The following is a 23,221-nucleotide window of genomic DNA, read 5'->3' as shown; positions in this document are numbered from 1 at the left end:
TGCAAAAAGTTCCAGTTTGAAATCAGGTTTCAGTAGAGGAATCTGAAAAACTGATTATATCACAGCAGTAATCCATTCATTTCTCCCTGGCCAGCCAGATATCCTTTGAATGTCTGCAAGTAGGACTAGGGTTGCCAAGTCCAATTAAAGAAAAATCTGGGGACTTTGGGGGCGGAGCCAGGAGACTTTGGAGTGGAGACAGGAGACATTGGGGGTGGAGCCAGGAACAAGGGTGTGACAAGCATAATTGAACTCCAAGGGAGTTCTGGCCATCACATTTAAAGGGACAGCACACCTTTTTAAATGCCTTTCTTCCATAGGAAATAATTAAGGATAGGGACACCATCTTTTGGGGCTCACAGAATTGGACCTTCTGGTCCAATCGTTTTGAAACTTGGGGTGTATTTTGGGGAGAGGCACTAGATGCTATACTAAAAATTTGGTGCCTCTACCTCAAAAAATAGCCCCCCCAGAGCCCCAAATATCCATGAATCAATTCCCTATTATTCCTTATGGGAATCATTCTCCATAGGGAATAATAGAGTGCCCAGTAGACATTTCTCTCCCCCCCACGCTTTCTAAAGGGAATCCCCTGCCCCCTCCCTCTCTCTCACACACAAATACTTACTAGATCTTCTTCCTGAAGAACTCTACTTGCTGTGAAAACGAAAGCAAAAGAAAGGGAGGAGCAGTTCTCCATGGAAACTATTACCGACCATTTCCAATGAAGCCCTTCCTGTTTCCTGCGCAACCTTAAAGGTGCACATTTTACAAACGGATCAGGAGCTCTACAACTACATGATGCCTACACGCATGTTCTCCCCCCCCGTTTCCGGATTTTTGGAGAGCGGGGGAGGAGGCTGCAAATTCAGGGGTCCCCCGTCAGGGCGGGGGGGTTGGGAAGCCTAAGTAGGACATAGAGACCAAAGCCTCCCTCTATGGCTGCTTTCCTCAGCAGCTGATATTCAAAGAATGTTCTATTTAACCATCATTTCAGGGGCACAGACTTTTCAATGGGGGCAGGGGAAAATCTAGGAAAGGGCTGGGATCATACTAGAAAGAGAGTGGTGCCAAAGGTCAAGATTCAAAAGGCAGTTCAAAAAGAAGTTATGTATAAAAGACATTTAATATAAAAATTAATATAATACAGCTAATTAGCACAAATGCCATATAAACACACATTGCTAAGACTATTTAACACATTAAGATCTATCTTCCAAGAGATGTTTATGTCCATGTAGAACTGCTATGTGAATGAGCATGGCTTACCCCATGGTTGACTGCAAAAAAAAGTCTTTATCCTATGATGAAATGTAATGAAAATGACTTTTTCTGATGTACAGGATGAAACACATATAGCGAAGTCTGTTTGAGAGCCAGTTTGGTGTAGTGGTTAATTGCACGGACTCTTATCTGGGAGAACTGGGTTTGATTCCCCACTCCTCCAATTGCAGCTGCTGGAATGGCTTTGGGTCAGCCATAGCTCTCGTAGGAGTTGTCCTTGAAAGGGCAGCTGCTGTGAGACTTCTCTCAGCCCCACCTACCTCACAGGGTGTCTGTTGGGGGGGGGGAGGTAATGCAGATTGTGACAGCTCTGAGATTCTGAGATTCAGAGTATAGGGCAGGATATAAATCCAATACCATCTTCTTCTTTTAAGCAGCCAACAGAGTTATGGATCAAAAAAGAAGTTACTTTAAAACTCATACACATCAGTGTGGGTTTCTGTTTTTCTATTAAAGTTTATCTGTTAGTTGTGCATGTTCAATGGCCACATTTTTGCACCCAACATAAAAGAACCAATACAAGTCATGAAAGTTTAAGTTGAACTATCAAACCTACAAAATTCTTCAGTTTCCTTAAGAAATATTACAAAAAGATTCTTTACTACATTAAGAAACTACATTGCTTCCACATTGTAACAGTCTCAAACAAATCTATGAATATTGGAGACAAATTAAAGTAAAACTTGCAAAAATCACAAGTAATTGCTTATTTTACAAACCATAAATATTGTATACAATTCAAAAGGAGATCTGCCTTTAGAACAAATTTGCACAGATAACTTACAGTCTTTAAGCTAATGATTCATAACTCCTAACTATAAGCAAGTCTATTTGTATTGTTTTGTGGGAACATCTGCAACACAGGTGTATCAACACTGGAGATGGGAGAACTAGGGTGCTATGTCTTGTTGAGCCATGTAGATTAAAATATGTCTTTGAGCAATTTAGTTTAGGGATGCCAGCTTCCAGGAGGGACTTGGGGAGCCTTTGGAATTAAAGCCATTCTTCAGGCTATGGAACATAAGAACATAAGAGAAGCCATGTTGGATCAGGCCAATGGCTCATCAAGTCCAACACTCTGTGTCACACAGTGGCAAAAAATTTTATATACACACATACACTGTGGCTAATAGCCACTGATGGACCTGTGCTCCATATTTTTATCTAAACCCCTCTTGAAGGTGGCTATACTTGTGGCCGCCACCACCTCCTGTGGCTGTGAATTCAACATGTTAATCACCCTTTGGGTGAAGAAGTACTTCCTTTTATCCGTTTTAACCTTTCTGCTCAGCAATTTCATCGAATGCCCACGAGTTCTTGTATTGTGAGAAAGGGAGAAAAGTACTTCTTTCTCTACTTTCTCCATCCCATGCATTATCTTGTAAACCTCTATCATGTCACCCCGCAGTCGATGTTTCTCCAAGCTAAAGAGTCCCAAGCGTTTCAACCTTTCTTCATAGGGAAAGTGCTCCAGCCCTTTAATCATTCTAGTTGCCCTTCTCTGGACTTTCTCCAATGCTATAATATCCTTTTTGAGGTGCGGCGACCAGAACTGCACACAGTACTCCAAATGAGACCGCACCATCGATTTATACAGGGGCATTATGATACTGGCTGATTTGTTTTCAATTCCCTTCCTAATAATTCCCAGCATGGTGTTTGCCTTTTTTATTGCAGACGCACACTGTCTTGACATTTTCAGTGAGTTATCTACCATGACCCCAAGATCTCTCTCTTGGTCAGTCTCTGCCAGTTCACACCCCATCAACTTGTATTTGTAGCTGGGATTCTTGGCCCCAATGTGCATAACTTTGCACTTGGCCACATTGAACCGCATCTGCCACGTTGACGCCCACTCACCCAGCCTCAACAGATCCCTTTGGAGACCAGTCCCTCCAGAGAAAATGGATGCTTTGGAGGTTGGACTCTATGACATTGTGACCCACTGACGTCCCTGTCCTCCTATCCCCGAATCTCCAAATGTTTCCCAATCTGGAGCTGGCAATTCTACCTCCCCTATCCCCAGCAGGTTGACCTGGCAACCCTAAAACTAACAACACTTTGTTATACTCACATGCTGAAAATTTCCTGAAAGGGCAGACAACAAATAACTTTTGTGATGACCATTACTGAACACAAACTGTTGAGCCAATTGGTTGCTTCATGACCTACAGTAGATTTTCAAATTACCTTAACAGTATTTCTACAATATTATTGTTTTAGAAGTAGTTCATTACTATATGGCAACACTATGTTAATGTTTCACTTAAAATATTATTGCAACTATTACGTTCATTACAAAGCAAAAATGTGTTTGTCTTAAATAGAAATGTGACTAGATGTTGTAATACAACCACACCTTGATTTGAATGAAATAAATCAGTTTCTAGATATGCATTCCATATATTTTCTGTATCATTGACCCAAATACCAATATCTTTTTGAAGATGAGAGGAACTAATGAATCTGGAGTGTGGTATTCTAGAATCTCACCACAGTTCTTCCACAGATGATGTGTGCTACAGCAGATTTACCCCTTCCCCTTATCTAGGCTTCCCAATCCCCAGGTCCCAGTGGGGGATCCCCCAGTTTTACAGGCTTCCCGCTGCCCCCAGCCAGCTGGCTGGCGGGGGGGGGAACCCCGCCTCCACAGTCATCAGTACCTCTAGATCTCCAGCAGGTTTAGAAACAAGTCCGGTTTTAAAATCTGTGTGTGCGCGCACCTTTAAAGTTGAGCAGGAAGCAGGAAGTACTTCATGGGGAAGGGTCAGCAGCAACCTCTGGGAACAGTCACTCCATTTGTTTTGCTTTTGTTTCAGAGCAAGTAAGAGTGTGTGTGTATGTGTTTGTGAAAGAGAGAGCAGCATTGACCCTATAATTTTCAGATGTCGTTGTGGAGGAACCAGACCCAGTGAGAGAAACAGAAAGAGTACTTTTCAGAAGTCTTTGTAGGGGAGGCAGTAATTGTGCGTGTCTGTCTTTGTGCATTGTTTTCAGAGTCTTTGTATAGGAGCCTGTTTATGGGATGGAGGAAAACTCCACCTCTCTCTCTTTTTATTTGCCTGTGTTAGCCTGAAGAACAGCAGTTCCTGTGAGTAAAGCCCCAGGGAGATCACAAAAATATGAGCTTGCAAACTCTGTGCATTTTTTGCTACTTTTTGTGTGTTTACACTTTCATTTACTAGAATTGCAGGTATTGGGGGATGAGGAAATGATGACTATTCAGGTGAACTGCACTACTGTATTGTTATGCATTTATTTTGGAAATGGGAAAGTCTGGCTCCGCCTCAAAGTCTAATGGCTCCACCCCCAAAGTCCCCAGATATTTTCTGAAGTAGACTTGGCAACCCTACCCTTATCCGCTATTCAAGCTTCCTGGTGTCTTGGAGTTGGCTCAGAGGACGGTTACTGTTTCCTCTCTGCTTAAATTGGTAAATGCTCAAATTGAACAAAGTAACTACAGTGAAGTCCACTGGGATTTTTAAATTTTTTTAAATTAATATCAACTTGAGTATACCTGTGATTTATTCAACTAAAAGTTACAAGAGACCTCATAAAGATTTTGCATAACACTAAATATTAGGGATGGGTACAGACCCGAACCCAAACTAAAATCCGGCCTGGACTTTACCTTGTTAGAGGTTCAGACAGTTTGGTTCAAAAGTCACAAAATTTGTATTTGGTTCAAAATTTGTATTTAATTTGACTGGTCTATGACCGTATTAAACTTGATCTCACATGTTCGGACCAGGAAGTCTCCGAACTTTCTGCCCGGTTCGGAACCTCTTGTGCACTCTTGGCAAAGAAACTCTACCCAAGGAGTTTAGTGCTGAAAAGTGGGTATAGGTGGCATATTTCCAGCCATCGAGGGACTAATAGTGACAGTCTGAAGATGACAGGCAAGTCTGATTTCCAATGACAGGCATCGATCTGACTTCCTCAGGATGGGGGGGGTATATAATCACTGGAGGCACATTCCTGTCCTCTATTGGGTTTTGCGAGTCTTGTTCTTCTAGCGTGTGAAAGAATATCTTTTGGTGGACTGCGGAGAGGGAATTAATGGGGTGGGTGGAGAAACTTGTTGAATCTCCTGGTCTCTATACAAACTGCCAGAGTAAAAGAATCACCTCTCTCTTTTTTCTCCTTCCTTGCTGTAAGAAGTGGGAAACATGGATAGGGTTGTTTTTTTCATTTAAAACATATTTTTGATTTGATTTGGGGGTGGACTGTTCACTTTTGCGGGTTCTGCAAACTGCCCTTTTGTCTGCATGCTGGCTGTGGGGTCCCCTTTCTGCTCCTCCAAAAAACATCCTTTCTCTGCTGCCACATATTCCCACACATTCCTTTAGTTAGTCCACCAGTGCCCCCTCCCACAGCCATGAGTCCCATGTGCAGTGAGTCTCAGTTGCCAAGCTTGGTTGTCCCTGTCACCTTCCCAGATAGGATGGAAGGCTTGACCCCAATCAGTCATCATGTCACCAGGGCTGGGTGGCTGGTCCCAGGAAGACACAGTCACCTGCAGCCATGTTAGTGGTCCCTGAGGAAGTACTCTGGGAGTCTGATGTCTGTAGCTTAACCAGGTCTACACTGTAGTGTCTCAAACTGACAATGGACAACTCCCCGCAAAACAGTTTCCTGGAGACACCTTGCTTGGTGGTCTCCTACTTGGATTCCCCCAAATCTGACATGCATGTAACATGTGGGCCATGTGGAGGGTCACCCCGGGGAGGAATTGTGTGCGTTGAAGGCCTCTAGCTCACCCAGGTCAGTTTTTATCACTCTTGAACCAGCAGAGATGACATCCCATTGAAAAGCATTACACTTAATGACTTTTTTTAGGGGTTTGTAACTCAGTCCCCTGAAGTCCAATGTGGACCAAACTTGGTGGGTACACTAAGGAGAGCGATCTGGAGACAACCTGCCATTTTGGAGCTTCGAAGCCCTGTGGGGGGCTTTTAAAAAACTGGCCAGCTTGTGAACTGGTTCGCGAACCAGACTGTGGTTTGGTTTGCGAACCAGTCTGGGAACTGCTCCGGTTCTGTTTGTGAATTTTCTGGTCTGTGTCCATCCATACTAAATATCATAGGCCTCCACAGCAATCACTCCACAACCTGCTTATCCGTAAATACAAGATTCCTACCTAAATTTCTAAATACTGGTGAATAAAAATGTATATCATTAATTAAAATGAATGCAATATGCTTATATAGAGGCACCTCTATACAGTAAAAACACATTATATATTGCTATACATTAATTTTGAAAGATTAGGATATTAAAGCATTTCATGGCAAATCTGTGGACTATTTCAAACAAGAACAAAACATCAAAGTTGTCTGCTAGTAACTTTATGATTTCCTAAAATAAAACTGGAAGCTTTCAATCTCCAATTGTTTTAAGAAATAAAATACTATGTTTATTATACAATGAAGAATAGAAGTTTCCATCAAAAGTCAGGTCCAAAAATAAGTTTATAACATTTATAAGACAATTGTGATCTTTAGTAAATAAAAGTGGGATTTTAATACTAATAAGATTTATGATGAAATCACATTGAGGAGGGACTGTGCCCCAGTGGAAGTACACATGCCTTGCATGCACAAGGTCCTAAGATCAATCACTAGCACCTTTAGTTATATAGCAGGCATTGGGAAAGACTAAAGAACCTGGAGACCCAGCTGCTGATCAAAGTAAACAGTACAAAGCTAGATGGATCGATTGTTTCAGCTTTATATGTTCTTATAACAGTGATTCTTAACAGTGCAGTCTTAATAACACTTTTTAAGAGCACTAAGCCCTGCAGAACAGACCTGAGAAGGATTCTGAGTAGACATGCTTAGCAGAGCTGTTTCCAGCATTTAAACATTTTATTGCCTAAAACTCCAGAATTACACAGAATGTTTGAATTTTCCAGTAGCTGGCTCCAAACAATTCAAGAATATTCATACATTTTAAAATCTTCATCTCTGATCCAAGAACAAATTATATGAAGATTAAAAATGATATTGTATGCATTTACATTAAAAAGTTCTTATTAGTTTCCATCAAAATACTTTAAATAAAATTACAGACAACAAATTAATAGGAGTTATTGGATACGTTACACATTTGAAGTGTTGTACAAATCCCAACCTTACATTTTGAAATAACAATAGAAGAAACCTAGGTGCTGAGAAACATCATTTATGCAATTGGCAGTAATGAAACATGTAATAACAAACATGGGTCTATGTGTATTCTCTTTGTTCACAGGAAAAAAGAAAATTAAAAGTTGACATGTAGACCATAAATGGAAAAATTCAGGAGTAACTGACTGACTCATTCTGTTACTCATTCTGACTTTGGAACCAGTGCAAGTGATAAGAACTTTCTCTGATTACATGATAGAGAAAATCTTGGTAAAATAGGATCATTGGATATTGGAACATTATTTATACCTGTCTGCAATATGAAATACTGCTTTATAAAACAACACATGCAAGAAACACTGTGCATACGGCTACAGTGAAGACACAATCCTGCCTGACATGATAAATCTATTGTATAACGTTATACAATAGATTTATTTTTGAGTAGCACTGGACTCAAAATTTGTTTTACTGTTTCAGACCAACACGGTTGCCCACCTGGATATATTATTGTAGTTTAAGTAAATCAGAGAACTGACATGGTACCAGTAAACAAGCAGGTTATTTTGAAATATTATGTTGAAATGTTGATAACATTTTTTTGAAGTTCACAGGATCCCTAGAACCAGATGAAATGGATACTGAACTTGGCCTTTTGAAGCAAATGCTTGAGAATGTTGATTATCTCATTCCATAGAATCATAGAAACTGTCAAGCATGCATATTTCTTTGCATCACAATGGTTCCTTAGACAGAGTCTCCAGTCTCTCACCAGTCTCTACCACCCCCCTCTCCTTTACAACATTTGGACAAGTAATAAATCCATCTAGCCCAAGGATGTTTACGCTGCAGCCTGCCTGGTAAAGCTGTGATGTGCCTTTCCCCCAGATTCACACAGACAGTTCTTATCTTGTCCAGAAAAGTGTGAGAAAGGGAGATGTTTTTAATAGCCTAAATTCCTTAGTAATAAAGAGATACTATGTAGTAACCTTTGAACCCATGACTCAACCTGCATCTGCATGATACCCTTTGAAGTTATTCTATATAGTAACTATGTAATCCTGTATACGTAATTACTTCCAAGGATTGTGTCCTTGGTAAAGTTTCTGAGTCCCTACAATAAAGCAACTTTTGATTCAACAACAAAAGACTGTTTATTGATGCTTGACATTTATTGATGCTTGACATTTATTGATGCTTGACTGTTTATTGATGCTTGACATTTTGGAAGTAATCTCACTTGGGGATGTAACTGAACTAGAAACTTTCTAACCCTATGGCGGAGAAAGCTCTAGATAACAGAGAAGCACCCAACAACCCGAAACAACCGATTGGTGAGGAACAAAGACCCGTAACTGACCCTAAACCACCCCCATGGCATGTACTCAACGCCTGGAGAGTGGCAGGATGAGGGTCCCTGCTGCACATACAGTGACTGTTCATCACCCCCAAAGTGTGGGGGCCCAGAAGATCCACCACCCTGATGGATGAAGCACCCGCTCCAAGAGAGGCGATCCTGGCATTGCCCTCTGAGAATGGAAGATGACAGTGGCCAAGGCACCTCAGAGGCGAGCGGTGGGAATGGTCGGGAAGACAGAGAGGATTCATGCCTCGACCGCCTCTCCTCCAGGAGAGGAGGAGGAGGAGGATCAAAACCCAGACCCTCGGGATTTCCTCCAAACAATGAGATTGGAGATGGCCAAAGAATTGAGAGATGAAATGCAAGCCAATGCTACATTCATGGCCCAAGAGGTGAGGAGGCAGTTAGATCTGGAGCTGCAACTACAGGGGCCAAGAGGAGGACAGCCACCCCTGCCTCCCCCTCCCGTGCTGCAACAACCTCGGTTACTTCAACCGCCACCACCGCCGCCGCACAACTATGGAAGGGGTCGCAAGCTAGATGCCACCTTTAATGGGGACCCCGAAGAAGTAGGATACAAGCCAATAGCTTTACGTTCTGTTGGGGGGACACCTTCCCTTATGAATTCAGCAGAGTGGATTACTTAGGATCGAAGCTGAAGGGGGCAGTTAAAAGGTGGTACGTGAGCCTGTATGAAACCAGGAGCCCCGAACTAGACACCGTGGCGGCATTTCTACAAGCCCTGCTAACCCAGTATGAAGATCCACTACAGGAGACCCGAGCTCTCACCACCCTACGAGACCTACAACAAGGGTCCAAGGCCATAAGAGAGTATGCGGCCGAATTCTGCGCAAATGCAGCCAAGGTGCATGGGTGGAATGAGCAAATGAAGATAGAGCAATTCCAGAGGGGCCTGAATGCGAGCGTGCTGGATCGAGCCCTCCAACAGGCTTGCCCTACCATGTTGGTAGGGTGGGTGCAGCTGACTGGTGAAGTAGAAACTAACATGAAACGAGTGGCTCTCCAATGTCAACAGCAGCAAGGGGGTAAGGGGGGATGTGAGTCTTGGCTGGGGGCAAAACCAGAGGGATGGAAAGCAAGCCAGATGGGGGGAACCACTAAACTGACTACCCCCCCCCAGACATTGCTTTCAGTGCGGCAACCCAAACCATCTAGCCGCCAATTGCCTCGAGCAGCCTTGAGGCCCTCCCTTACTTCGAAGACCAGCGCACCCAAGGCGAAAAAAGCAGAAGGACAAGCGAAGGAACCGGCAAAAGACAGCTCAGCGTCAGCAACTCCTTGAGAGGAAGAGATTATCATGGTGGACGAATTGGGGGAAGACGTCTGGGAAGATGAGCCGGCGGGAAACGGGGACAACCTGCACTGTGCCGAGCAGCAGGTTGTGGAGCTAACGGCACTGTTGAGGGTGAGAATAACTGGGACTTTGTTTTTCATCCCATTGATTTTACTGAACCCTAATTCAAAGCATTTTATACATGCCCGGGCCCTACTAGATTCAGGGTGCACTAGAGATATAATCACACCCAAACTTGTGGCAGCTCTTGGACTCGCTATGAGTCCACTACCGCACCCCATACAGTTCGAACAGATGTATGGGACACTCATGAGAGAGGAACCATGCACGGAACAAACCCAAGAGGTGCCAATGGGAATAGAAGACCACTGGGATACGGAAATTTTTGTAGTGGCCCCCTCTTCATCTTTTAATGTTGTTCTGGGGGTGGGATGGCTAGCCAAGCACGAACCCAATATAAAGTGGGGAGATCAGATTATAAACTTCCGAGATGGGAGGTGTGAGTACCACAACTGAAATGAGAAGTGGGGCCCGGAGCCGCCCTCATTAAATGAGAAGTTGTGTCTCACCATAGAAGAGATGAGATCGATCCCTACGGAGTATAGAGACTTGAAACAAATGTTTAGTGAAGAGGAATCCAACGAGCTCCCACCACACCGAGACACTGACTGTGTGATAGAGTAGATTCCAGAACAAAGCCTCCCAAGAGCCAAGTTGTATTCTATGTGGTGCGCTGAGAAAGCAGAACTGCACAAGTTTCTGGACAAAAACTTAAAGCGGGGGTTCATAAGGCCGGCCACGGCACCCCATGCTGCTCCTATGCTCTTTAGAAAGAAGGATGGGGGGCTCAGACTTTGCATGGATTTTAGGGGGATCAATGCGATTTCGACCTCAAATGCGTACCCCATACCACTAATAAAGGATTTACTAAGCATGGTGTCAGAGGGAAAGATAATAAAGGATTTACTAAGCACGGTGTCAGAGGGAAAGATTTTCACCAAGTTGGACTTGTGAGATGCCTACTTTTGGGTACACATAAAGGAGGGGGGTGAATGGAAGATGGCGTTTAACACGCCGATGGGACAGTTTGAATACTTAGTCATGCCATTCGGATTACAAGGTGCCCCCAGAGTTTTCATGAACTTTATCAATGAAGTATTATAAAAATACTTGTACAAAGGGGTAGTGGTGTACCTGGATCATATAATTATTAATTCCAATGACCTACCATCTCACGTAAAGCTAGTCAGGGAAGTCCTAATGACCCTTTACGAGCATCAATTGTATGCCAAACTGTCCAAGTGTGAATTCCACCAGATGGAGTTGGACTACTTGGGTTACAGAGTGTCTGGGAAGGGTTTGGCAATGGACCCCGCCAAAATACAAGCCGTATTAGATTGGGGACCCCTGAGGACATGTAGACAGCTCCAATCCTTAATCGGATTCATGAACTTTTACCGTAATTTCATACAGGGGTTCGCCCACACCATGCTCCCCCTAACAGACCTTCTCAAAACAAAAGGGAAAGGTCCAGAAGCCAAGCGGCTGGGAGCCAGATTAGATTGGACAGCAAAGTGCCAAGAAGCATTCAATAAACTGAAAAGATTGTTTACCAGCAGACCTATTTTGATTCACCCCAATGAATTAAAACCCTTTGTGGTCCAATGCAACGCCAGTGACATCACTGTGGGGGCAATTCTCATGCAACCCAATGAGGAGGGAGCCCTCAAACCACGTGCATACATTTCCAAAAAGTTTTCTCAAGAGCAGAGGAATTGGTCAGTATGGGATAAAAACTTTTGCTTTAAAAACATGGAGGTCTTGGCTAGAAGGAGCAAGAGTCCACTTTGAAATATGGACGGATCATAAAAACCTGGAAGCTCTAATGGGACACAGGAAGCTAATTGAGAAACAAATTAGGTGGGTGGGATTCTTCACCAAATTTGCTTTCAAGTTAAAACACATCCCTGGATCTAAGAACTTTTTAGCAGATGGCTTATTGAGACTCCCTCAGCATAATAGCAAAAGGGAGGAGGTAATCGATTCCCTCATATCCCCCAGCCAATTGGGTGGAGCTGTGAACAGGTGCTCGACAGCAAAGCGTGAGAAATTGGACAAAAAATGGGGTGGAGAGAGACTGATTGCTGAGGTGGAAAAAGAAGGAGACACCATGCCTGAAGGGGCAAAGAAAGGTGAAGGGGGATTCTGGTAAACTCTATGTGCTAGTGAGTCTCTGAAAGGAAGTGCTCCAGTTTTGTCATGACAGTAAACTCTCTGGGCACTTTGGATATGTCAAAACCCTACACTTAGTAAATAGACAAGTTTGGTGGCCATCTATGACAAAAGATATTTCCGACTATGTTGCTTCATATCCAATATGCTTAATGGCTAAAAAAAATGGGGGGAAACCCCCTGGGTTGTTACAACCCTTAGAGACAGCCACTAGGTCGTGGTCGGTAGTCTCATTGGATTTCATTGTAGAACTTCCCCCTTCTCAGGGAAGGACCGTAATTCTTGTAGTAGTGGACACATTTTATAAACAAGCCCATTTCATTCTGTGCTCACAAATACCCACAGCTAAAAAATTAGCACAGTTATTTTTTCAACACATGGTGAAACTACACTCATTCCTGGACAAGCTAATTAGTGACCGGGGCATTCAGTTTGTTGCCAACTTCTGGTGAGAGTTTTGTAAACTGACTGGGATTGAGCAGGGACTAAGCTCCGCGTATCACCCACAGATGAATGGACAGACAGAGATGGTGAATGCTCTACTGGAGCAGTATTGGGCAGACCTCCTTCTGTTTGCCGAATATGGATATAATAATAGCATACATAGTTCTACTAAAACCTCTCCATTTTTGATAGTGAATGGGTATGAGGGAAAACCGTTCCCACAATTGCCAGGGGGAGTGATACCATATGTACCATCTTTTGAACAATGGTGGGGAAAGTTGGGGAAGGCTTGGAATAACATCCAAGAGAACCTGGAAGCGGCAAAAGAAACTTACAAAAAACATTATGATAAACACCATTCACCCGCTTGGAACTTTCAAGTGGGGGACACAGTGTTTCTGTCGACCAAGAACTTGCCTTTACCGCAACCATCTAAAAAACTGGCGTACAAGTTTTTGGGACCATTCTGTATTAAACGCGTAGTCAATAAAGTGACTGTAGAACTTGAATTACCTAAACTGTTAAGTAAACTGTTAAACCTGAGACACTGATAGTTTCCCATGAAGAAGATCTATTATTTCCCACATCTTGGGATCTGTTCTCCAGGAAAGACTGGAAATGCTATATAACAGTGCCCCTCCACAAAATAAAACCCTACAAAAGGGCGCATAATGATATCATGGCCAATGACATGACAAAACTGAGAGCTTCAGTTTAACAGAGTCATGCTCTCCCTACTGCTCTCCTGGTCATCAACCAGAATAACCAAGGCAAGCTAAATTTAATCTAAACATGAACTGAAGTCTTATAGAAATGGACATAGACATAGTTTATCTTGATTTCAGTAAGGCTTTTGATAAGGTTCCACATACTATCCTTGTTGACAAGTTGGTCAATCTATTATTTCCCATCTCTTGGGATCTGTTCAAGCGATCTTCCTTCAGTGCCAAGGCTGGCCCATGGCAGGTTCTGGCACCTGCTTAAATTGCACACTATTGGAACAAACTGCTGCTACCTGCATGCCCTGTCTTCCATGAATTGGCAGCTCCTATAAAAAAGATTGACTAGAAACCACAGTTGGTCAAAATGGCTACTGTTTGAATTACGCTAGCTGATGAAGGGAACTTTGACTCTCAAAAGCTTATACCCTGAAACTCTTATTGGTCTCTAAGGTGCTCCTGGACTTGAATCTAACTGTACTAACTATCCATGTTTGTGAGAATAATTCAGTGTACTGCTTTTACCTTCTGGAGTCCTTAACAGTTTTATTCCAAGGTATTTAAAGGAATATCTTCACCAATACAAACTTCCCTCCTTTGTTTTTTTTTTTTAGATCTTTAAAATGCTTTATTGAATTGAGAAACATGGTACAAATACATCAACAAATCAGTAAGTGTGCACCAAGTACCAATACAGAACAGGGAAGTAGGTGCGTACACCATAGGCCATCTTAGAGCAAAATTACAACAACAATTGACATGACATCAGTATAGCATGGTATGAGTTACTAGGAATATTGTTATCAGCTAACACTTTGTGTATAAAAGGACGCCATTTTTCTATAAAACTCAGGGAAGCAATTGAGCCAGAGTCAAGAATATGATTAAAAAGAGTTAATAAATACGAGGATAGTGAGGAACTATAAGCTTTGTAGAATTCAGAGGTGAAGCCATCAAGACCCGGAGATTTGTTAGTACGCAATGATTTGATGGCTGCAGCAAGTTCCAGCTCATCAATGGGGTGGTCAAGGTACTTTCTGTGAGTTTCTGACAAAGTGGGAAGAGAAGTGATAGATTGAAAGAAATTAGAGATTAGGTCCGGTGATGGGTTTTTGGATTGGTATAAAGAGGAGTAAAATTGGCTAAAGGCAGCTAAAATAGATTTAGAAGAAGTGCATAAAGTACCTTTGCAGTCTCTGAGACCTTTTACATTCAGGTTGGCAGCTTGTTGTTTGGCTTTCCATGCCAGGAGCCTGTGAAATTTAGGGCTTCGATAGCAATATGACTGTTTAGTAAATAGCAAATTGCGTTTGATTTTTTGCGTTTCTAAGGCTTCTAATCTCTTTCTTTCCTTTTGCAAGTGTTGATAAACTTTTTTGTTGCATGTATGTTTGTGTTGAAATTCAAGATCTCTGATTTTCACGGTCAGGGCAGTAATAAGATGTTGCTTTTTCTTTCTCTGGGCCACGGTCAATGCAATAATCTTACCTCTTAGGACAGCTTTGCAAGCATCCCAGACTGTTTGGGCGGGGGTGTCACCAGAAAGGTTATGACTGAAAAATTTGTTAATTTCACGTTCAATTTGGTTGGAAAGTTCCTTATCTAATAATAAATAATTGTCAAGTCTCCATGAGAAGCTACGGTCATATTGCTCAGTTGCCCTTATAGTGCAGAGAACTGGCGCATGGTCAGACCAAAGTTTCGATTCAATGGAAGCATCTACAAGAGTGTTGCAAAGAGAGTTGGAAATAAAGATATAATCGATGCGCGTGTGGGTTTGATGCTGTGATGAGAAATAAGTAAAGTCTCGTTCATTTTGATGAAGAAACCTCCAGGAATCCGTAAGTCCCATATCCGACATTATTTTTTGCAGACCTGAGGGCGAGGGGCACTGGCTGGGGAGGAGATGAGGAGGCAGGCGATTGGTTTTTTTATCTAGCCGGGTGTCCATAAGGAAATTAAAGTCAGCCCCGATAATTAGAGGGCCTTCCTGGAAAGCTCTTAGTTTGGACATAACCTTGCGAATGAAGTCCAGCTGTCCCGAATTAGGTGCGTAAACAGCAGCCAGGGTTATGACTTCTTCGTTAAGCCTACCTTTAACAAATAGAAATCTACCACGATCATCCTTTTCAGTGGCCAGACAAGAGAATTGAACTGAGCGTGAGAATAGAATAGCGACTCCTCTAGCATGTGAGGAGCCAGGAGCGGTAAAGGTCAGGGGAAAGTGAGCAGAGTGAAATAAGAGATTAGTGTCATTTCTTAGGTGCGTCTCTTGCAAAAGAATAATATCTAGAGCCCGCTTCTTCAGGCATGAGAGGATGCGTCTAGATTTAATTTTGCTATTAAGCCCTCGACAGTTCAGTGAAAGAACCTTTAGATCTGGAGCCATTTAGACCAAAGTAAGTAGATGGTGGGAGAAATCTCCCATTGAGGATAAGAGACAAGACAAAGGTAATGTAGGAGTGGAGCATGAGGTCTATGGCAAGAAAGTGCTGCATAGGACCCCATAGCAGCACAGTAAAATGATGAGTATGCAAATATAAGTAAAACGATGCCCAGAAATAAGACTGCAATGGTTACGTGACAGGGTGCTAGAAATATATAAATCACAAGGAGTGGGCCAAAGTGTTGCGGTGACTTATGTCCACTTGACTGGCTTTTAAAAAAGAAAAGCGGCGAACCCAAGGGTGGAAGGACCCATGATCCAAAAGACAAAGCTATGGGGCATGAAAGCATACACATACCACCTCTAAAGCGATCAAAGTGCATTAGTGCCATGTCAAACAAACAAGAGCTAAAAAGAAAAAGGAGTTTAGAGAGAGCATACAGACAGCCGTGTAATGACATTACTTGAACAGCACATGGCATACCAAAGTAACAAGTTGAACAGTAGCTAGCATAGTTAACACTATAGTGAAGGTAACAACAATGAATGCACCATGTTCCCTCCCCCCTCCCCACTTCCCCTTTCTCTGTTCCTCCTGCAAACAAGTTATGTTTGTATGCGAGATGGAAAGGCATGTGCAGGAGGACAGATCCCTTAGCAAGTAAGGTGAACAATACCACCAGAAATAAACATATGGGGAAAACCTGCGGGTCCCAGGGAACCACCCGAGACAGGGGACCTCGTACCCTTCCACTACACATCCCCACCATTTTGGGGGGAGCTGGAGAGTCAAAACCCACACTACCCTTTCCCACCCACCCACCCTCAGATAACATGAAACATATTATTCATTTCTTCAAAGAAAGATAATAAGGTGACACAGGTTTATAGAGAGTTTACGGATTGTAGAGATTGCATAGGATCTGAAGCATGAGTTGGCTCAGGAGAACGAACTGAGATCTTGCGGTCTTTAGGTGGTGATGCGAAAGTCCATTTTCGCTTTTGTGACTTGCGATCCAGCTCCATTGGTACATCTAGGTTGAGTGACTGAAGTAAATATAAGCCAGCCTCAGGGTCTTCAACCGTCCAATTTTTCCCTTGATGGTGAACAACGAGCCTGCCTGACAGCGACCATCTATAGCGGATGTTTGCTGCAGCCAGTTTTTGGGCTATCGGCTTGAGGAAATGTCTGTTCTGTAGAGTCTCTGCAGACAAGTCTGGGAAGGCAAGAATTTTCTTGTCTTTAAAAGCTAGACCATTCAGGTTTCTGGCAGTGTCTAAAATCTTCTTTTTGACACGGATATCAGCTAGTTCTATGATGACATCCCGGGAGCCACGGTAACGTGGGGAGAAAGCTGAGCCTAGCCTATAAGCATGAACGATATGTGGGGCAATGCCGTCTTCCAACTGAAGAGCTGTAGATAGCCAGGATGCTAAGAAACTAGCAAGATCTGAGGTACCTTCCTCATGTTCCTCAAAACCTCTCAGTTTAACGTGCCGCTCCCGCGCTTTATTGTCGAGTGTCAAGATTTTGTCTGTGGCCCAGCGTTCTTGCCTTTGAAGATGGAGGATGTCATCCTGATTCGCTAGGCCCATTTCTAGCGCCGAATTAGCTGTGGCTGTAGCTTCTTTCAGAGTGATTTGTAAAGTGCTGATCTGATCTGTGATCGGTTTCAGTATAGCTGCCATGTTATCAAGCATTTCTGACTGGAATGAACTCAGAGTATTGTGAAACTCTTTCGTTGTAAGCAAGTCCGTTGAGGGAGGTGAGCTGACAGCGCCATCTGCCATTTTTGTTGTTTCATGAGGCCTTGTCAGGGAGCGATCTGCTTGCGAGCTAGAATCTAGGAATGATTTGAGGAGCCGAGCACTAGCTAAAATTGGCTTATTCTTTTTATGGGACGATTTTCCCATAATCCGATAAAAGGCAGAGTGCGGAAACCTGCGTCGATGAGGGAGGGTGAGGGGATCAGGTCAGGAGCTTGAGCCTCACACGTCAGTCACCATTCGCACCGAAGCCACGCCCCCTTCCCTCCTTTGTAAGACAAGCCATATAAAATTTTACACAGTTGTTTTAAGGAATACTTGAAATTATCTATTTTTTGGGCTACCAGTTCTTATATTATGATTAATGTTATTGAAATTTTTATGGTTGCTTGATAATATTATACTGTCATTTATGTAATTGTTAAAAAAGAGTGAACTGCTTTGAAAACTCTGGCTAAGTACAGGAATAAATCTTATAAGAATAGAACAAGTTTTCCATTAATAAACATGTTAATATTTTGATTCAATATTTTGGGCAAAACCAGTGTCCCTTCTTATTGATGGTCTTGCTTTGAACATCTTGTGCCCCTGACCCACACACTCCTCAGTCTCAGTTTCTGTCCTAGCAGCCTGACATGTCTCAATGAGAGTGGCTGATCTGCTCAGGGGCCTGAGAAATGGAGGACAAGTTGCTGAGGGATTGTGTCACACCTTGGAACTGAAAGGCTCATAACAACCTTAAGTTAAAGCAGAGGAGTATAAGCTTGGTTTGGAGCCTTACACCAGAAGTATATAGCTGATGCTTCCTACATATTTTATGTACATATAAAATAGTGTTATCTGAACTACTGATCTAGTTTTGTTTATATACAAACAATATTTGTATAATGTTTCTTTCTTTATGAACTATCTGAAAAAGTCATCCCCCCCTTTGCAGTTCATAGTAGTTGGAACTGAATTATAATTTTCCTGGAAACAAGTACCAGTATTTTTTTAAAAAAATGTAATCCCAGAGGGCAATTCAAATAATTATAAAATTATTTATATGAACAAGAGGAATCTTCAAAGATGGTCCTGAAAAATGAGAAAGAGCACTAAAATCTTCCATTGATTGCACTATAAAAGTAAACTTTTAGACGTAAGATTTTTTCTGGAACTAAGTTTCTTGGGCTGGTGTCTCTATTGCACATTAGAACACATTATGCTCCCAAATACTGACTGAATTATTTTTTGTTAGCATAACAAGCATAATTTTTTTTTAAAAAAAATCTTACTATGTTTTAGACCGGGGTCTCCAATGTGGTGCTTGTGGGAGCCATGGTGTGCACTGACACCTTTTCTGGTATCCACCAAATATTTTAGGAAATAGGCAGGGTGAGGTAGGGCTTTTGCCCATGAAGGCTTCTGATTGACTACTGGAGTTTGTGGCCCCACACACCCCATTGACCACAGTCCCTTTAAATGGAGTGTGCAGAAAGCCTGAAAAACCGCTGAATGATGGGGAACTGCTTGTTCCCTGCCACTCAGCCATTTCAGGCTTCCTTCTGCACAAGACGGCCCAAAACAGCACATGACTGCCTGAAGAAGCTAAGTAGTGGGAAGTGCCTCCCCACTGCTCAGCTATTTTTCTGGAGAACAGAAAGCAAGAATTAGAGTCCCCTGAAATTCCTGCTTTCTTCTCCATTCATGAACCACTTTAAAACTTTGTGGAAATTCATGACAGCAGACCCATCACAAATTTCTGTTTGCGAACTATGAATAGGGCTAAATTTGCGATGAATTTTGCTTCATGATTCAGTTTGTGTATATCCCTCTGATGCATGCATCCCTACAGGTTTTATGCAGAATGTTTGTATTTTTATACATACCAGGACTCTTTTTGTAGCAGGAACTTCTTTGCATATTAGGCTACATGCCCCTAATGTAGCCAATCCTCCAAGAGTTTACAGTCTAAGAGCTTACAGCAGGCCCTGTAAGAGGAGCCCTGTAAGCTCTTAGAGGATTGGCTACATCGGGAGGAGTAGCCTAATATGCAAAGAAGTCCCTGCTACAAAAAACCCCCTGATACATACAATATACACTTTCATGTAAATATATAATGCATAAGGGTGATTCATTGGAACATAAATAACATTTTCTGGAGGGGGAATTGTGCAAAACAAAGTAATGTTACTCAGGGCTTTTTTTGTAGCAGGAACTCCTTTGCATTTTAGGCCCCACCTCCCTGATGTAGCCTATCCTCTTGGAGCTTACAGTAGGCCCTGTATGCTCTTGGAGAATTGGAATGATTGGGGTCTAATATGCAGAGTTCCTGCTGCAAAAAAAGTCCTGATGTAGTTTAGTTATGCACAAGAAAAAATGCAATCAAAATGTTCGATTTGAGACACTAGAAAAGTTAAATTTGAAACTATCCCTACTGTAATCTTCTGATTCTTCAACAGTAAGAAGAGCTCAATAAAACCTTCTTAATCAATATTTGGCTCAATAGTTGGTTGTATCTGTCTAAACCAGGGGTTATTTTGTAGAAAAAGAGGGGATGGACCTCATTAACACAACTCATTTACATAACTAATTTGCATAAGCCACACACCCCTGACATCACAGGAAAGTGTACTAAATTATATTAGCTCAGCATCTACCTGAAAATGCTTCTTAAATTATAATTGTCATAAAAAAAATCTTACTCCTATCATACTTCCAAAATTATTTTCTCCTGTATGGCCACAGCGGCATGATGAAGATTTCCATCTGTTTGCTTTATATGTTTTGATTATTTTCCCTTTTTTGTGTGGAGAAAATATTAGAAAGTTTGTCAAATCTTAGAATTCAGCAAAATTATCACAGGGGGTTTGAACAATGGAGCCCAGAAGCAAGTATTGGCAGAGGGTGTTAAGAAATAAAGAACACAATAAAAATTAGGGGTTCTGGCTAAAGGTTATGGAGCAGGAAACTACTCATCTAGCTCTGGAGCTTAACAGTGTAACGCTATGAAGAGGAGGCTGCTGCTACGGATTGATTCTAACCCTAATCATAGGGCCTGAGAGCATATGATGCAATTTGCTTTTAAGGGCTCTGACCACTTCAAGGTTTAGAAAGCCCTGTAAGAACTTCCATTCCCACTTAACTATACCCACTGGGACTCACAGGAGATAGCCAGGCATGGCCTGGCACCAGCAAATGACTCGGAATGAGGCTTATTTATCATCCATTATTAAATTATTTAATCCACAAAAAATTAAACTCTTAATCTGAGATTTTGCAAATCAGTTGCAAATTAAATCAATTCAAGATCTAACAAGCTGATTTGTCTACATGCTGACAATATGTTTATGAGTATAATCAATTTGATATTATTAGCCCGTTTTCATGAGTGATGTTTAACTCTCTCTCTCTTTTTTCTGCATTTCCCCAATCTGCAACTCAAATATCATACCTACATTGGATTTTTAAGTCTCTCTCTTATATTTATTAATTTAGATTAGCAGCATTTACATGTGCACATCAATAACAAGAAAGACATTTAAAAGCACAGAAGGTTTAAGAATGGTATAACTAGGAAGCTGAGACAAACAAAATGTTGGCCCCATCTGACTATTTTATATAATAAATGTTAAGAGAAAAGCATATTTCACCATGAACTAGCTGTTTTTATGGCATCTAATTTTTTTTAATGTCATGTGTAAAATTATCTTATTAATTGTCGTACAATGAATGTCTTATCTTGAAACTTAATGTTAAAGCAATTAGTGCATATTTACATCACTTTCCAGATACCCACTATGAAATCAGCTATGCTTTAAATACTATTTGTGTGGATATAACCATGCCATTATTAAAGAATATATTATTTTGCCAAGTATTATGAAAAAGATACAGATCAAACTATTCCCCCCCCCCCCAAGTATTTTATATTAGAGCTTGGATAATAATGTTTCTGATGCACATTTTTCTAACACATCATTTAATAAATTAGCTAACTGGAAATTGGAGATAAAGGTAGGTATTTGCAATATGATATATGTGTTGTATAGATATTTAAAATTTCCAGATTTTTTACCCCCAGTAAAAAACTGAAATTTTGGGGAAACTTAAAATATATGTAACACTTGTCCTATCAAACCTAAACTGATTTTACTGCTTTAACAACATATAATGCATCATTATAACTTACTTAGCATACAAAGTGATATTTGACATAATTATGGAATTTAAAAGTTATAAATACCTTAGTTTTGTACTAGAAAAATTGCCGAATACTTGAGAGAAAACTGCAAGCTTATGCACCATATGCTGTTTTAGCATACAAACCTTCATTTTTGCTATCTGGTTAGAGAGAGCTCAGTTTTCACAGAAACTTTCAGAGTGTTCCTCTAAGGCTCTGTTGCGGTTTCTGCCCCTTTTGATCTTTATCCCTCTAGCAAGTTCAGGCTACTATTTACCCAATCTGTGGATATACGTGTCACAGTGGTTTGAGGGGAAAAATGAAAAGGTCAAGCACAAGTCAGGTAAAAATGACAACAGAAGCTACACAAGAGTTGAACAGCAATGAAAGTCCTGCATCTTGGATTTAAGAGCTTATCTGTCTACAGCATGCACACCTTGTCTTTAAGAGCATTTCACTCGTTCTAAAAGAGAAAATCCATAATAAGAGTTTCTTCCCCAAATTTCCCAGTTTTTCCACTAAGAAAAATGAAATTAAAACCTATCCCCTCCCCCCAGTTTTCCCAGGCATTCACATCGCATTGTGTAGCTGTCATAGGGTATGGTCAGATTGGCTGGTTGCCGCATCAGTATCTTGAATGTTTAAAAGCTGCTTGAATTTTGGATGCATTGCATTGATCAGACACTGCTGGCTAAGCAGGCATTATAGCACCACAGGCACATGGTTGGTCGTTCACAACTCGTGACTGGGTTGTATTTTTCCTATGGTCAGCTGTATGGTGTGCAGAAGTAGACAAGCGCACATATGCTCCTGGCTGCATTCCATGGGAGCACTGAAGCGCATGTTGGAGTGGGGTTGAAAAAGAAAGATGCAGCAGAAATGAGGGGAATGATCACACTGCTCATGTGTTTCCATGGAACACCCAAGCGATGAGATGCCTTGAAACCCACCATGGAAGCACTTCGCCAAGGTAGCTACTGGAATTCCCTGGTGGCTATTTACTCCACATGGGAGTTGTTTTAGTGTAAGGTAAGGATGAGTGGGGCACAGGAGCCAGATGTGCTCATTTGCACCCATTTGATCTGGAGGGGAGGGGTGGCTATGTCAGGTCAAAGCTGCTTGTGTGATCACACCCATGGTATCATATTAGGAAATGGAGACCCTGGTCTGAATACCCTTTCTCCCATTCAGTGTGACTTTGGACTAGTCATACACTCTCAGCCAAACCTACCTCAGAGTGTTATTTCAAGGGTAAAATGGGGAGAAAAGCTAAGTATAAATGAAATGAATAAATAAATATTTCATAAGTCAACAATAATTCCAACTCTAAAAAACTGAGTCAAGAGGATGAAAAGGACTGTTTTTTCACATGTGCATCTGCATGACAACTATTTCTGGAAGTCTTGGGTTTTGTGCCCCACCTT

At 41.8% G+C, this 23,221-nt stretch overlaps 1 protein-coding gene across 4 annotated transcripts in view; it reads right to left on the bottom strand.

Annotated features, from left to right (window-relative positions):
* Window positions 1-23,221, bottom strand: part of CADM2 (cell adhesion molecule 2) — a 966,308-nt gene that overhangs the window by 132,879 nt on the left and 810,208 nt on the right. The window lies entirely within an intron of this gene.

Source organism: Heteronotia binoei, chromosome 3, assembly GCF_032191835.1.
Source record: "Heteronotia binoei isolate CCM8104 ecotype False Entrance Well chromosome 3, APGP_CSIRO_Hbin_v1, whole genome shotgun sequence".
NCBI lineage: Eukaryota > Metazoa > Chordata > Lepidosauria > Squamata > Gekkonidae > Heteronotia > Heteronotia binoei.
The sequence above is the reverse complement of the archived record's forward strand: the minus strand, read 5'-3'. Positions and strand labels throughout refer to the sequence as shown.